Source organism: Pseudophryne corroboree, unplaced genomic scaffold (genome assembly GCF_028390025.1).
Source record: "Pseudophryne corroboree isolate aPseCor3 unplaced genomic scaffold, aPseCor3.hap2 scaffold_1200, whole genome shotgun sequence".
In the NCBI taxonomy this organism is placed as follows: domain Eukaryota; kingdom Metazoa; phylum Chordata; class Amphibia; order Anura; family Myobatrachidae; genus Pseudophryne; species Pseudophryne corroboree.
Genome location: NW_026967825.1, coordinates 39196 through 56140, shown reverse-complemented (window position 1 = coordinate 56140; position 16945 = coordinate 39196). Strand labels below are relative to the sequence as shown.

The 16945-nt window shown below is 35.4% G+C and overlaps 1 non-coding gene across 1 annotated transcript; it reads left to right on the top strand.

Annotated features, from left to right (window-relative positions):
* Nucleotides 1–781: 781 nt before the first annotated feature.
* TRNAN-AUU (transfer RNA asparagine (anticodon AUU)) lies at nt 782–855 on the top strand. Its single transcript has one exon. It is a non-coding gene; the product is annotated as a tRNA-Asn (tRNA).
* The last annotated feature ends 16090 nt before the right edge of the window (nt 856–16945 follow it).

The window sequence follows — 16945 nt, the reverse complement described above, 5'->3', positions numbered from 1 at the left end:
GGTTTTTCACCTATTACTAAATTAAACTTGCTTCATTGGAAAGGCAGCAAGATGCATCCTCATTTCAATGTCTACTGAAATAATACAGGTTGACACCAGGAAACATTAACGCCACTGCATCCTTGCTGCTTTCTCATGTGGAAGTCTGTTTAATGTGAAAACAAGGTGATATCTAATTAGCACACAGGTAAGGAATTAAGAAAATCTTTATTTAAGGGTGAAGATGTTTCTCACAAAATCGTTGCCCCAATGCATCATTGAAATTCAACCTGGAAAGATGATTTTAATATATCACTTGTACATTTTGTATTGCTCTTCTGGTGACAATGTAGTTTGTTTTTGTCAATTACCATTTTAATAATAGGGTAAAGAAAATTAAGTGGATTTTTGAAAGAAAACAATACTGTCAATATACTATTAAACAAATTAAAATGGTAAAAGTTATTGTACTTTAAGTAAAAATAAAAGAGCTAAAATATCAATCCCAATTTTGGATTACTTTAATTAAAAAAAAATGCATATAGCAGAGGATAGTTTCTATCTGCCTACCTCTGGGTTATCGGCCCAGCATGCTTCCATTGCAGTACTCTGCTGCACATGTAAGTGCAAGAGATCCTGAAGCACTCACTCATCATGGGAAAGTACCAATGTGTTTCTTCGTTGGTTGATGGAAGAAACATTTTACAAAAACTCTCCAGATTATTGACTTTTTTAAGTTTTTCTAGGAAACGTTCTAGATGAATGCTTATTAGCCTTTGTCAGTATGTACTTTTTGCAAAGTGTCTCTGTGGCGCAATCGGTTAGTGTGTTTGGCTATTAACCAAAAGGTTGGTGGTTCAATCCCACCCAGGGACGTAATTGACCTTGTGATCAGATTTTGGTGATATTTAAGTCGACAAGTCAAAATTTCAAACCCCCTGTTATGGTGTGGGTACCTGGCCTTCCCTGATGTAATCAGAGTTAGATTTGATTCAGTGATTTTATAAAAACAGCTAGGAAGCACAATTTAGCAGTGGGTTGCAGAGAAAAAAAATATGCTGGCAGAAAAATCCAATTGAGTGATTAAACAGCTCTTCATTTTCTGGCTTTATTTTTATGCTAACAAATTTGTTCTCTGAAAAGTGTCCACAAAGCCAAGTCTCTGATTAACACCTTTGTAAGGATGGTTTTTCACCTATTACTAAATTAAACTTGTTTCATTGGAAAGGCAGCAAGATGCATCCTCATTTCAATGTCTACTGAAATAATACAGGTTGACACCAGGAAACATTAACGCCACTGCATCCTTGCTGCTTTCTCATGTTGAAGTCTGTTTAATGCGAAAACAAGGTGATATCTAATTAGCACACAGGTAAGGAATTAAGAAAATCTTTATTTAAGGGTGAAGATGTTTCTCACAAAATCGTTGCCCCAATGCATCATTGAAATTCAAGCTGGAAAGATGATTTTAATATATCACTTGTACATTTTGTATTGCTCTTCTGGTGACAATGTAGTTTGTTTTTGTCAATTACCATTTTAATAATAGGGTAAAGAAAATTAAGTGGATTTTTGAAAGAAAACAATACTGTCAATATACTATTAAAACAAATTAAAATGGTAAAAGTTATTGTACTTTAAGTAAAAATAAAAGAGCCAAAATATCAATCCCAGTTTTGAATTACTTTAATTAACAAAAAAAAATTGCATATAGCAGAGGATAGTTTCAATCTGCCTACCTCTGGGTTATGGGCCCAGCATGCTTCCGTTGCTGTACTCTGCTGCACATGTAAGTGCAAGAGATCCTGAAGCACTCACTCATCATGGGAAAGTACCAATGTGTTTCTTCGTTGGTTGATGGAAGAAACATTTTACAAAAACTCTCCAGATTATTGACTTTTTAAAGATTTCTAGGAAAAGTTCTAGATGAATGCTTATTAGCCTTTGTCAGTATGTACTTTTTGCAAAGTGTCTCTGTGGCGCAATCGGTTAGTGTGTTCGGCTATTAACCAAAAGGTTGGTGGTTCAATCCCACCCAGGGACGTAATTGACCTTGTGATCAGATTTTGGTGATATTTAAGTCGACAAGTCAAAATTTCAAACCCCCTGTTATGGTGTGGGTACCTGGCCTTCCCTGATGTAATCAGAGTTAGATTTGATTCAGTGATTTTATAAAAACAGCTAGGAAGCACAATTTAGCAGTGGGTTGCAGAGAAAAAAAATATGCTGGCAGAAAAATCCAATTGAGTGATTAAACAGCTCTTCATTTTCTGGCTTTATTTTTATGCTAACAAATTTGTTCTCTGAAAAGTGTCCACAAAGCCAAGTCTCTGATTAACACCTTTGTAAGGATGGTTTTTCACCTATTACTAAATTAAACTTGTTTCATTGGAAAGGCAGCAAGATGCATCCTCATTTCAATGTCTACTGAAATAATACAGGTTGACACCAGGAAACATTAACGCCACTGCATCCTTGCTGCTTTCTCATGTTGAAGTCTGTTTAATGCGAAAACAAGGTGATATCTAATTAGCACACAGGTAAGGAATTAAGAAAATCTTTATTTAAGGGTGAAGATGTTTCTCACAAAATCGTTGCCCCAATGCATCATTGAAATTCAAGCTGGAAAGATGATTTTAATATATCACTTGTACATTTTGTATTGCTCTTCTGGTGACAATGTAGTTTGTTTTTGTCAATTACCATTTTAATAATAGGGTAAAGAAAATTAAGTGGATTTTTGAAAGAAAACAATACTGTCAATATACTATTAAAACAAATTAAAATGGTAAAAGTTATTGTACTTTAAGTAAAAATAAAAGAGCCAAAATATCAATCCCAGTTTTGAATTACTTTAATTAACAAAAAAAATTGCATATAGCAGAGGATAGTTTCAATCTGCCTACCTCTGGGTTATGGGCCCAGCATGCTTCCGTTGCTGTACTCTGCTGCACATGTAAGTGCAAGAGATCCTGAAGCACTCACTCATCATGGGAAAGTACCAATGTGTTTCTTCGTTGGTTGATGGAAGAAACATCTTACAAAAACTCTCCAGATTATTGACTTTTTAAAGTTTTTCTAGGAAACGTTCTAGATGAATGCTTATTAGCCTTTGTCAGTATGTACTTTTTGCAAAGTGTCTCTGTGGCGCAATTGGTTAGTGTGTACGGCTATTAACCAAAAGGTTGGTGGTTAAATCCTACCCAGGGACGTAATTGACCTTGTGATCAGATTTTGGTGATATTTAAGTAGACAAGTCAAAATTTCAAGCCCCCTCTTATGGTGTAGGGTACCTGGCCTTCTCTGATGTAATCAGAGTTAGATTTGATTCAGTGATTTTATAAAAAACAGCTAGGAAGCACAATTTAGCAGTGGGTTGCAGAGAAAAAAAATATGCTGGCAGAAAAATCCAATTGAGTGATTAAACAGCTCTTCATTTTCTGGCTTTATTTTTATGCTAACAAATTTGTTCTCTGAAAAGTGTCCACAAAGCCAAGTCTCTGATTAACACCTTTGTAAGGATGGTTTTTCACCTATTACTAAATTAAACTTGCTTCATTGGAAAGGCAGCAAGATGCATCCTCATTTCAATGTCTACTGAAATAATACAAGTTGACACCAGGAAACATTAACGCCACTGCATCCTTGCTGCTTTCTCATGTGGAAGTCTGTTTAATATGAAAACAAGGTGATATCTAATTAGCACACAGGTAAGGAATTAAGAAAATCTTTATTTAAGGGTGAAGATGTTTCTCACAAAATCGTTGCCCCAATGCATCATTGAAATTCAAGCTGGAAATATGATTTTAATATATCACTTGTACATTTTGTATTGCTCTTCTGGTGACAATGTAGTTTGTTTTTGTCAATTACCATTTTAATAATAGGGTAAAGAAAATTAAGTGGATTTTTGAAAGAAAACAATACTGTCAATATACTATTAAAACAAATTAAAATGGTAAAAGTTATTGTACTTTAAGTAAAAATAAAAGAGCCAAAATATCAATCCCAGTTTTGGATTACTTTAATTAACAAACAAAAAAATGCATATAGCAGAGGATAGTTTCAATCTGCCTACCTCTGGGTTATGGGCCCAGCATGCTTCCTTTGCTGTACTCTGCTGCACATATAAGTGCAAGAGATCCTGAAGCACTCACTCATCATGGGAAAGTACCAATGTGTTTCTTCGTTGGTTGATAGAAGAAACATCTTACAAAAACTCTCTAGATTATTGACTTTTTTAAGTTTTTCTAGGAAACGTTTTAGATGAATGCTTATTAGCATTTGTCAGTATGTACTTTCAGAAAGTGTCTCTGTGGCGCAATCAGTTAGTATGTACGGCTACTAACCAAAAGGTTGGTGGTTCAATCCCACCCAGAGACCTAATTGACCTTGTTATCAGATTTTGGTGATCTTTAAGTAGACAAGTCAAAATTTCAAACCCCCTGTTATGGTGTAGGGTACCTGGCCTTCTCTGATGTAATCAGAGTTAGATTTGATTCAGTGATTTTATAAAAACAGCTAGGAAGCACAATTTAGCAGTGGGTTGCAGAGAAAAAAAATATGCTGGCAGAAAAATCCAATTGAGTGATTAAACAGCTCTTTATTTTCTGGCTTTATTTTTATGCTAACAAATTTGTTCTCTGAAAAGTGTCCACAAAGCCAAGTCTCTGATTAACACCTTTGTAAGGATGGTTTTTCACCTATTACTAAATTAAACTTGCTTCATTGGAAAGGCAGCAAGATGCATCCTCATTTCAATGTCTACTGAAATAATACAGGTTGACACCAGGAAACATTAACGCCACTGCATCCTTGCTGCTTTCTCATGTGGAAGTCTGTTTAATGTGAAAACAAGGTGATATCTAATTAGCACACAGGTAAGGAATTAAGAAAATCTTTATTTAAGGGTGAAGATGTTTCTCACAAAATCGTTGCCCCAATGCATCATTGAAATTCAAGCTGGAAAGATGATTTTAATATATCACTTGTACATTTTGTATTGCTCTTCTGGTGACAATGTAGTTTGTTTTTGTCAATTACCATTTTAATAATAGGGTAAAGAAAATTAAGTGGATTTTTGAAAGAAAACAATACTGTCAATATACTATTAAAACAAATTAAAATGGTAAAAGTTATTGTACTTTAAGTAAAAATAAAAGAGCCAAAATATCAATCCCAGTTTTGGATTACTTTAATTAACAAACAAAAAAATGCATATAGCAGAGGATAGTTTCAATCTGCCTACCTCTGGGTTATGGGCCCAGCATGCTTCCATTGCTGTACTCTGCTGCACATATAAGTGCAAGAGATCCTGAAGCACTCACTCATCATTGGAAAGTACCAATGTGTTTCTTCGTTGGTTGATAGAAGAAACATCTTACAAAAACTCTCCAGATTATTGACTTTTTTAAGTTTTTCTAGGAAACGTTTTAGATGAATGCTTATTAGTATTTGTCAGTATGTACTTTTGGAAAGTGTCTCTGTGGCGCAATCAGTTAGTGTGTACGGCTATTAACCAAAAGGTTGGTGGTTCAATCCCACCCAGGGACGTAATTGACCTTGTATTCAGATTTTGGTGATCTTTAAGTAGACAAGTCAAATTTCATACCCCTGTTATGGTGTAGGGTACCTGGCCTTCTCTGATGTAATCAGAGTTAGATTTGATTCAGTGATTTTATAAAAACAGCTAGGAAGCACAATTTAGCAGTGGGTTGCAGAGAAAAAGAAATATGCTGGCAAAAAAATCAAATTGCGTGATTAAACAGCTCTTCATTTTCTGGCTTTATTTTTATGCTAACAAATTTGTTCTCTGAAAAGTGTCCACAAAGCCAAGTCTCTGATTAACACCTTTGTAGGGATGGTTTTTCACCTATTACTAAATTAAACTTGCTTCATTGGAAAGGCAGCAAGATGCATCCTCATTTCAATGTCTACTGAAATAATACAGGTTGACACCAGGAAACATTAACGCCACTGCATCCTTGCTGCTTTCTCATGTGGAAGTCTGTTTAATGTGAAAACAAGGTGATATCTAATTAGCACACAGGTAAGGAATTAAGAAAATCTTTATTTAAGGGTGAAGATGTTTCTCACAAAATCGTTGCCCCAATGCATCATTGAAATTCAAGCTGGAAATATGATTTTAATATATCACTTGTACATTTTGTATTGCTCTTCTGGTGACAATGTAGTTTGTTTTTGTCAATTACCATTTTAATAATAGGGTAAAGAAAATTAAGTGGATTTTTGAAAGAAAACAATACTGTCAATATACTATTAAAACAAATTAAAATGGTAAAAGTTATTGTACTTTAAGTAAAAATAAAAGAGCCAAAATATCAATCCCAGTTTTGGATTACTTTAATTAACAAACAAAAAAATGCATATAGCAGAGGATAGTTTCAATCTGCCTACCTCTGGGTTATGGGCCCAGCATGCTTCCATTGCTGTACTCTGCTGCACATATAAGTGCAAGAGATCCTGAAGCACTCACTCATCATGGGAAAGTACCAATGTGTTTCTTCGTTGGTTGATAGAAGAAACATCTTACAAAAACTCTCTAGATTATTGACTTTTTTAAGTTTTTCTAGGAAACGTTTTAGATGAATGCTTATTAGCATTTGTCAGTATGTACTTTCAGAAAGTGTCTCTGTGGCGCAATCAGTTAGTATGTATGGCTACTAACCAAAAGGTTGGTGGTTCAATCCCACCCAGAGACCTAATTGACCTTGTTATCAGATTTTGGTGATCTTTAAGTAGACAAGTCAAAATTTCAAACCCCCTGTTATGGTGTAGGGTACCTGGCCTTCTCTGATGTAATCAGAGTTAGATTTGATTCAGTGATTTTATAAAAACAGCTAGGAAGCACAATTTAGCAGTGGGTTGCAGAGAAAAGAAATATGCTGGCAGAAAAATCCAATTGAGTGATTAAACAGCTCTTTATTTTCTGGCTTTATTTTTATGCTAACAAATTTGTTCTCTGAAAAGTGTCCACAAAGCCAAGTCTCTGATTAACACCTTTGTAAGGATGGTTTTTCACCTATTACTAAATTAAACTTGCTTCATTGGAAAGGCAGCAAGATGCATCCTCATTTCAATGTCTACTGAAATAATACAGGTTGACACCAGGAAACATTAACGCCACTGCATCCTTGCTGCTTTCTCATGTGGAAGTCTGTTTAATGTGAAAACAAGGTGATATCTAATTAGCACACAGGTAAGGAATTAAGAAAATCTTTATTTAAGGGTGAAGATGTTTCTCACAAAATCGTTGCCCCAATGCATCATTGAAATTCAAGCTGGAAAGATGATTTTAATATATCACTTGTACATTTTGTATTGCTCTTCTGGTGACAATGTAGTTTGTTTTTGTCAATTACCATTTTAATAATAGGGTAAAGAAAATTAAGTGGATTTTTGAAAGAAAACAATACTGTCAATATACTATTAAAACAAATTAAAATGGTAAAAGTTATTGTACTTTAAGTAAAAATAAAAGAGCCAAAATATCAATCCCAGTTTTGGATTACTTTAATTAACAAACAAAAAAATGCATATAGCAGAGGATAGTTTCAATCTGCCTACCTCTGGGTTATGGGCCCAGCATGCTTCCATTGCTGTACTCTGCTGCACATATAAGTGCAAGAGATCCTGAAGCACTCACTCATCATTGGAAAGTACCAATGTGTTTCTTCGTTGGTTGATAGAAGAAACATCTTACAAAAACTCTCCAGATTATTGACTTTTTTAAGTTTTTCTAGGAAACGTTTTAGATGAATGCTTATTAGTATTTGTCAGTATGTACTTTTGGAAAGTGTCTCTGTGGCGCAATCAGTTAGTGTGTACGGCTATTAACCAAAAGGTTGGTGGTTCAATCCCACCCAGGGACGTAATTGACCTTGTATTCAGATTTTGGTGATCTTTAAGTAGACAAGTCAAATTTCATACCCCCTGTTATGGTGTAGGGTACCTGGCCTTCTCTGATGTAATCAGAGTTAGATTTGATTCAGTGATTTTATAAAAACAGCTAGGAAGCACAATTTAGCAGTGGGTTGCAGAGAAAAAGAAATATGCTGGCAAAAAAATCAAATTGCGTGATTAAACAGCTCTTCATTTTCTGGCTTTATTTTTATGCTAACAAATTTGTTCTCTGAAAAGTGTCCACAAAGCCAAGTCTCTGATTAACACCTTTGTAGGGATGGTTTTTCACCTATTACTAAATTAAACTTGCTTCATTGGAAAGGCAGCAAGATGCATCCTCATTTCAATGTCTACTGAAATAATACAGGTTGACACCAGGAAACATTAACGCCACTGCATCCTTGCTGCTTTCTCATGTGGAAGTCTGTTTAATGTGAAAACAAGGTGATATCTAATTAGCACACAGGTAAGGAATTAAGAAAATCTTTATTTAAGGGTGAAGATGTTTCTCACAAAATCGTTGCCCCAATGCATCATTGAAATTCAAGCTGGAAATATGATTTTAATATATCACTTGTACATTTTGTATTGCTCTTCTGGTGACAATGTAGTTTGTTTTTGTCAATTACCATTTTAATAATAGGGTAAAGAAAATTAAGTGGATTTTTGAAAGAAAACAATACTGTCAATATACTATTAAAACAAATTAAAATGGTAAAAGTTATTGTACTTTAAGTAAAAATAAAAGAGCCAAAATATCAATCCCAGTTTTGGATTACTTTAATTAACAAACAAAAAAATGCATATAGCAGAGGATAGTTTCAATCTGCCTACCTCTGGGTTATGGGCCCAGCATGCTTCCATTGCTGTACTCTGCTGCACATATAAGTGCAAGAGATCCTGAAGCACTCACTCATCATGGGAAAGTACCAATGTGTTTCTTCGTTGGTTGATAGAAGAAACATCTTACAAAAACTCTCCAGATTATTGACTTTTTTAAGTTTTTCTAGGAAACGTTTTAGATGAATGCTTATTAGCATTTGTCAGTATGTGCTTTTGGAAAGTGTCTCTGTGGCGCAATCAGTTAGTGTGTACGGCTATTAACCAAAAGGTTGGTGGTTCAATCCCACCCAGGGACGTAATTGACCTTGTATTCAGATTTTGGTGATCTTTAAGTAGACAAGTCAAATTTCATACCCCCTGTTATGGTGTAGGGTACCTGGCCTTCTCTGATGTAATCAGAGTTAGATTTGATTCAGTGATTTTATAAAAACAGCTAGGAAGCACAATTTAGCAGTGGGTTGCAGAGAAAAAGAAATATGCTGGCAAAAAAATCAAATTGCGTGATTAAACAGCTCTTCATTTTCTGGCTTTATTTTTATGCTAACAAATTTGTTCTCTGAAAAGTGTCCACAAAGCCAAGTCTCTGATTAACACCTTTGTAGGGATGGTTTTTCACCTATTACTAAAGTAAACTTGCTTCATTGGAAAGGCAGCAAGATGCATCCTCATTTCAATGTCTACTGAAATAATACAGGTTGACACCAGGAAACATTAACGCCACTGCATCCTTGCTGCTTTCTCATGTGGAAGTCTGTTTAATGTGAAAACAAGGTGATATCTAATTAGCACACAGGTAAGGAATTACGAAAATCTTTATTTAAGGGTGAAGATGTTTCTCACAAAATTGTTGCCCCAATGCATCATTGAAATTCAAGCTGGAAAGATGATTTTAATATATCACTTGTACATTTTGTATTGCTCTTCTGGTGACAATGTAGTTTGTTTTTGTCAATTACCATTTTAATAATAGGGTAAAGAAAATGAAGTGGATTTTTGAAAGAAAACAATACTGTCAATATACTATTCAAACAAATTAAAATGGTAAAAGTTATTGTACTTTAAGTAAAAATAAAAGAGACAAAATATCAATCCCAGTTTTGGATTACTTTAATTAACAAAAAAAAATGCATATAGCAGAGGATAGTTTCAATCTGCCTACCTCTGGGTTATGGGCCCAGCATGCTTCCATTGCAGTGCTCTGCTGCACATGTAAGTGCAAGAGATCCTGAAGCACTCACTCATCATGGGAATGTACCAATGTGTTTCTTCGTTGGTTGATGGAAGAAACATCTTACAAAAACTCTCCAGATTATTGACTTTTTTAAGTTTTTCTAGGAAACGTTTTAGATGAATGCTTATTAGCATTTGTCAGTATGTACTTTTGCAAAGTGTCTCTGTGGCGCAATCAGTTAGTATGTACGGCTATTAACCAAAAGGTTGGTGGTTTAATCCCACCCAGGGACGTAATTGACCTTGTTATCAGATTTTGGTGATCTTTAAGTAGACAAGTCAAAATTTCAAACCCCCTGTTATGGTGTAGGGTACCTGGCCTTCTCTGATGTAATCAGAGTTAGATTTGATTCAGTGATTTTATAAAAACAGCTAGGAAGCACAATTTAGCAGTGGGTTGCAGAGAAAAAAAATATGCTGGCAGAAAAATCCAATTGAGTGATTAAACAGCTCTTCATTTTCTGGCTTTATTTTTATGCTAACAAATTTGTTCTCTGAAAAGTGTCCACAAAGCCAAGTCTCTGATTAACACCTTTTTAAGGATGGTTTTTCACCTATTACTAAATTGCACCTCAATTATTTTCTTTACCCTATTATTAAAATGGTAATTGACAAAAACAAACTACATTGTCACCAGAAGAGCAATACAAAATGTACAAGTGATATATTAAAATCATATTTCCAGCTTGAATTTCAATGATGCATTGGGGCAACGATTTTGTGAGAAACATCTTCACCCTTAAATAAAGATTTTCTTAATTCCTTACCTGTGTGCTAATTAGATATCACCTTGTTTTCACATTAAACAGACTTCCACATGAGAAAGCAGCAAGGATGCAGTGGCATTAATGTTTCCTGGTGTCAACTTGCATTATTTCAGTAGACATTGAAATGAGGATGCATCTTGCTGCCTTTCCAATGAAGCAAGTTTAATTTAGTAATAGGTGAAAAACCATCCCTACAAAGGTGTTAATCAGAGACTTGGCTTTGTGGACACTTTTCAGAGAACAAATTTGTTAGCATAAAAATAAAGCCAGAAATGAAGAGCTGTTTAATCACTCAATTGGATTTTTAGAGCTACGCATTGGAAAATTCAGGGCTATACCGTGTAGATGAAGCACTAACAGGAGGTTTTAAAATTTTCATTCTAGTGTCCTTCGTTTGGGAGAAAAATGCAAAGGTACAAGACAGCTTTTCCTTGCCAATATCTCTCTTTTGCAAAGAGCTACGCATTGGAAAATTCAGGGCTATACCGTGTAGATGAAGAACTAACAGGAGCCTTTAAAATTTTCATTCTAGTGTCCTTCGTTTGGGAGAAAAATGCAAAGGTACAAGACAGCTTTTCCTTGCCAATATCTCTCTTTTGCAAAGAGCTACGCATTGGAAAATTCAGGTCTATGTCGTGTAGATGATGGCCTAACAGGTGGCTTTAAAATTTTCTTTCTAGTGTCCTTCGTTTGGGAGAAAAATGCAAAGGTACAAGACAGCTTTTCCTTGCCAATATCTCTCTTTTGCAAAGAGCTACGCATTGGAACATTCAGGGCTATGTCGTGTAGATGATGGCCTAACAGGAGGCTTTAAAATTTTCTTTCTAGTGACCTTCGTTTGGGAGAAAAATGCAAAGGTACAAGACAGCTTTTCCTTGCCAATATCTCTCTTTTGCAAAGAGCTGCGCATTGGAAAATTCAGGACTATGTCGTGTAGATGATGACCTAACAGGATGCTTTAAAATTTTCTTTCTAGTGTCCTTCGTTTGGGAGAAAAATGCAAAGGTACAAGACAGCTTTTCCTTGCCAATATCTCTCTTTTGCAAAGAGCTGCGCATTGGAAAATTCAGGGCTATGTCGTGTAGATGATGGCCTAACAGGAGGCTTTACAATTTTCTTTCTAGTGTCTTTCGTTTGGGAGAAAAATGCAAAGGTACAAGACAGTTTTTCCTTGCCAATATCTCTCTTTTGCAAAGAGCTACACATTGGAAAATTAAGGGCTATGTCGTGTAGATGATGGCCTAACAGGAGGCTTTAAAATTATCTTTCTAGTGTCCTTCGTTTGGAAGAAAAATGCAAAGGTACAAGACAGCTTTTCCTTGCCAATATCTCTCTTTTGCAAAGAGCTACGCATTGGAAAATTCAGGGCTATGTCGTGTAGATGATGGCCTAACAGGAGGCTTTAAAATTATCTTTCTAGTGTCCTTCGTTTGGAAGAAAAATGCAAAGGTACAAGACAGCTTTTCCTTGCCAATATCTCTCTTTTGCAAAGAGCTACGCTTTGGAAAATTCAGGGCTATGTCGTGTAGATGATGGCCTAACAGGAGGCTTTAAAATTTTCTTTTTAGTGACCTTCGTTTGGGAGAAACATGCAAAGGTACAAGACAGCTTTTCCTTGCCAATATCTCTCTTTTGCAAAGAGCTGCGCATTGGAAAATTCAGGGCTATGTCGTGTAGATGATGGCCTAACAGGAGGCTTTAAAATTTTCTTTCTAGTGTCCTTAGTTTGGGAGAAAAATGCAAAGGTACAAGACAGCTTTTCCTTGCCAGTATCTCTCTTTTGCAAAGAGCTGCGCATTGGAAAATTCAGGGCTATGTCGTGTAGATGATGGCCTAACAGGAGGCTTTAAAATTATCTTTCTAGTGTCCTTCGTTTGGGAGAAAAATGCAAAGGTACAAGACAGCTTTTCCTTGCCAATATCTCTCTTTTGCAAAGAGCTACGCATTGGAAAATTCAGGGCTATGTCGTGTAGATGATGGCCTAACAGGAGGCTTTAAAATTTTCTTTCTAGTGTCCTTCGTTTGGGAGAAAAATGCAAAGGTACAAGACAGCTTTTCCTTGCCAATATCTCTCTTTTGCAAAGAGCTGCGCATTGGAAAATTCAGGGCTATGTCGTGTAGATGATGGCCTAACAGGAGGCTTTAAAATTTTCTTTCTAGTGACCTTCGTTTGGGAGAAAAATGCAAAGGTACAATACAGCTTTTCCTTGCCAATATCTCTCTTTTTTGCAAAGAGCTGCGCATTGGAAAATTCAGGACTATGTCGTGTAGATGATGGCCTAACAGGAGGCTTTAAAATTTTCTTTCTAGTGTCCTTCGTTTGGGAGAAAAATGCAAAGGTACAAGACAGCTTTTCCTTGCCAATATCTCTCTTTTGCAAAGAGCTGCGCATTGGAAAATTCAGGACTATGTCGTGTAGATGATGGCCTAACAGGAGGCTCTAAAATTTTCTTTCTAGTGTCCTTCGTTTGGGAGAAAAATGCAAAGGTACAAGACAGCTTTTCCTTGCCAATATCTCTCTTTTGCAAAGAGCTACGCATTGGAAAATTCAGCTAGCTGTTTTTATAAAATCACTGAATCAAATCTAACTCTGATTACATCAGAGAAGGCCAGGTACCCTACACCATAACAGGGGGTTTGAAATTTTGACTTGTCTACTTAAAGATCACCAAAATCTGATAACAAGGTCAATTAGGTCCCTGGGTGGGATTGAACCACCAACCTTTTGGTTAATAGCCGCACATACTAACTGATTGCGCCACAGAGACACTTTGCAAAAGTCCATACTGACAAAGGCTAATAAGCATTCATCTAAAACGTTTCCTAGAAAAACTTTAAAAAGTCAATAATCTGGAGAGTTTTTGTAAGATGTTTCTTCCATCAACCAACGAAGAAACACATTGGTACTTTCCCATGATGAGTGAGTGCTTCAGGATCTCTTGAACTTACATGTGCAGCAGAGTACTGCAATGGAAGCATGCTGGGCCCATAACCCAGAGGTAGGCAGATTGAAACTATCCTCTGCTATATGCATTTTTTTTTGTTAATTAAAGTAATCCAAAACTGGGATTGATATTTTGGCTCTTTTATTTTTACTTAAAGTACAATAACTTTTACCATTTTAATTTGTTTTAATAGTATATTGACAGTATTGTTTTCTTTCAAAAATCCACTTCATTTTCTTTACCCTATTATTAAAATGGTAATTGACAAAAACAAACTACATTGTCACCAGAAGAGCAATACAAAATGTACAAGTGATATATTAAAATCATCTTTCCAGCTTGAATTTCAATGATGCATTGGGTCAACAATTTTGTGAGAAACATCTTCACCCTTAAATAAAGATTTTCTTAATTCCTTACCTGTGTGCTAATTAGATATCACCTTGTTTTCACATTAAACAGACTTCCACATGAGAAAGCAGCAAGGATGCAGTGGCGTTAATGTTTCCTGGTGTCAACCTGTATTATTTCAGTAGACATTGAAATGAGGATACATCTTGCTGCCTTTCCAATGAAGCAAGTTTAATTTAGTAATAGGTGAAAAACCATCCCTACAAAGGTGTTAATCAGAGACTTGGCTTTGTGGACACTTTTCAGAGAACAAATTTGTTAGCATAAAAATAAAGCCAGAAAATGAAGAGCTGTTTAATCACGCAATTTGATTTTTTTGCCAGCATATTTCTTTTTCTCTGCAACCCACTGCTAAATTGTGCTTCCTAGATGTTTTTATAAAATCACTGAATCAAATCTAACTCTGATTACATCAGAGAAGGCCAGGTACCCTACACCATAACAGGGGGTATGAAATTTGACTTGTCTACTTAAAGATCACCAAAATCTGATAACAAGGTCAATTACGTCCCTGGGTGGGATTGAACCACCAACCTTTTGGTTAATAGCCGTACACACTAACTGATTGCGCCACAGAGACACTTTGCAAAACTACATACTGACAAATGCTAATAAGCATTCATCTAAAACGTTTCCTAGAAAAACTTTAAAAAGTCAATAATCTGGAGAGTTTTTGTAAGATGTTTCTTCTATCAACCAACGAAGAAACACATTGGTACTTTCCCATGATGAGTGAGTGCTTCAGGATCTCTTGCACTTACATGTGCAGCAGAGTACAGCAATGGAAGCATGCTGGGCCCATAACCCAGAGGTAGGCAGATTGAAACTATCCTCTGCTATATGCATTTTTTTGTTTGTTAATTAAAGTAATCCAAAACTGGGATTGATATTTTGGCTCTTTTATTTTTACTTAAAGTACAATAACTTTTACCATTTTAATTTGTTTTAATAGTATATTGACAGTATTGTTTTCTTTCAAAAATCCACTTAATTTTCTTTACCCTATTATTAAAATGGTAATTGACAAAAACAAACTACATTGTCACCAGAAGAGCAATACAAAATGTACAAGTGATATATTAAAATCATCTTTCCAGCTTGAATTTCAATGATGCATTGGGGCAACGATTTTGTGAGAAACATCTTCACCCTTAAATAAAGATTTTCTTAATTCCTTACCTGTGTGCTAATTAGATATCACCTTGTTTTCACATTAAACAGACTTCCACATGAGAAAGCAGCAAGGATGCAGTGGCGCTAATGTTACCTGGTGTCAACCTGTATTATTTCAGTAGACATTGAAATGAGGATGCATCTTGCTGCCTTTCCAATGAAGCAAGTTTAATTTAGTAATAGGTGAAAAACCATCCTTACAAAGGTGTTAATCAGAGACTTGGCTTTGTGGACACTTTTCAGAGAACAAATTTGTTAGCATAAAGATAAAGCCAGAAAATAAAGAGCTGTTTAATCACTCAATTGGATTTTTCTGCCAGCATATTTTTTTTCTCTGCAACCCACTGCTAAATTGTGCTTCCTAGCTGTTTTTATAAAATCACTGAATCAAATCTAACTCTGATTACATCAGAGAAGGCCAGGTACCCTACACCATAACAGGGGGTTTGAAATTTTGACTTGTCTACTTAAAGATCACCAAAATCTGATAACAAGGTCAATTAGGTCCCTGGGTGGGATTGAACCACCAACCTTTTGGTTAATAGCCGTACACACTAACTGATTGCGCCACAGAGACACTTTGCAAAAAGTCCATACTGACAAAGGCTAATAAGCATTCATCTAAAACGTTTCCTAGAAAAACTTTAAAAAGTCAATAATCTGGAGAGTTTTTGTAAGATGTTTCTTCCATCAACCAACGAAGAAACACATTGGTACTTTCCCATGATGAGTGAGTGCTTCAGGATCTCTTGAACTTACATGTGCAGCAGAGTACTGCAATGGAAGCATGCTGGGCTCATAACCGAGAGGTAGGCAGATTGAAACTATCCTCTGCTATATGCATTTTTTTTTTGTTAATTAAAGTAATCCAAAACTGGGATTGATATTTTGTCTCTTTTATTTTTACTTAAAGTACAATAACTTTTACCATTTTAATTTGTTTTAATAGTATATTGACAGTATTGTTTTCTTTCAAAAATCCACTTCATTTTCTTTACCCTATTATTAAAATGGTAATTGACAAAAACAAACTACATTGTCACCAGAAGAGCAATACAAAATGTACAAGTGATATATTAAAATCATCTTTCCAGCTTGAATTTCAATGTTGCATTGGGTCAACATTTTTGTGAGAAACATCTTCACCCTTAAATAAAGATTTTCTTAATTCCTTACCTGTGTGCTAATTAGATATCACCTTGTTTTCACATTAAACAGACTTCCACATGAGAAAGCAGCAAGGATGCAGTGGCGTTAATGTTTCCTGGTGTCAACTTGTATTATTTCAGTAGACATTGAAATGAGGATGCATCTTGCTGCCTTTCCAATGAAGCAAGTTTAATTTAGTAATAGGTGAAAAACCATCCTTACAAAGGTGTTAATCAGAGACTTGGCTTTGTGGACACTTTTCAGAGAACAAATTTGTTAGCATAAAAATAAAGCCAGAAAATGAAGAGCTGTTTAATCACTCGATTGGATTTTTCTGCCAGCATATTTTTTTTCTCTGCAACCCACTGCTAAATTGTGCTTCCTAGCTGTTTTTTATAAAATCACTGAATCAAATCTAACTCTGATTACATCAGAGAAGGCCATGTACCCTACACCATAAGAGGAGGTTTGAAATTTTGACTTGTCTCCTTAAATATCACCAAAATCTGATCACAAGGTTAATTA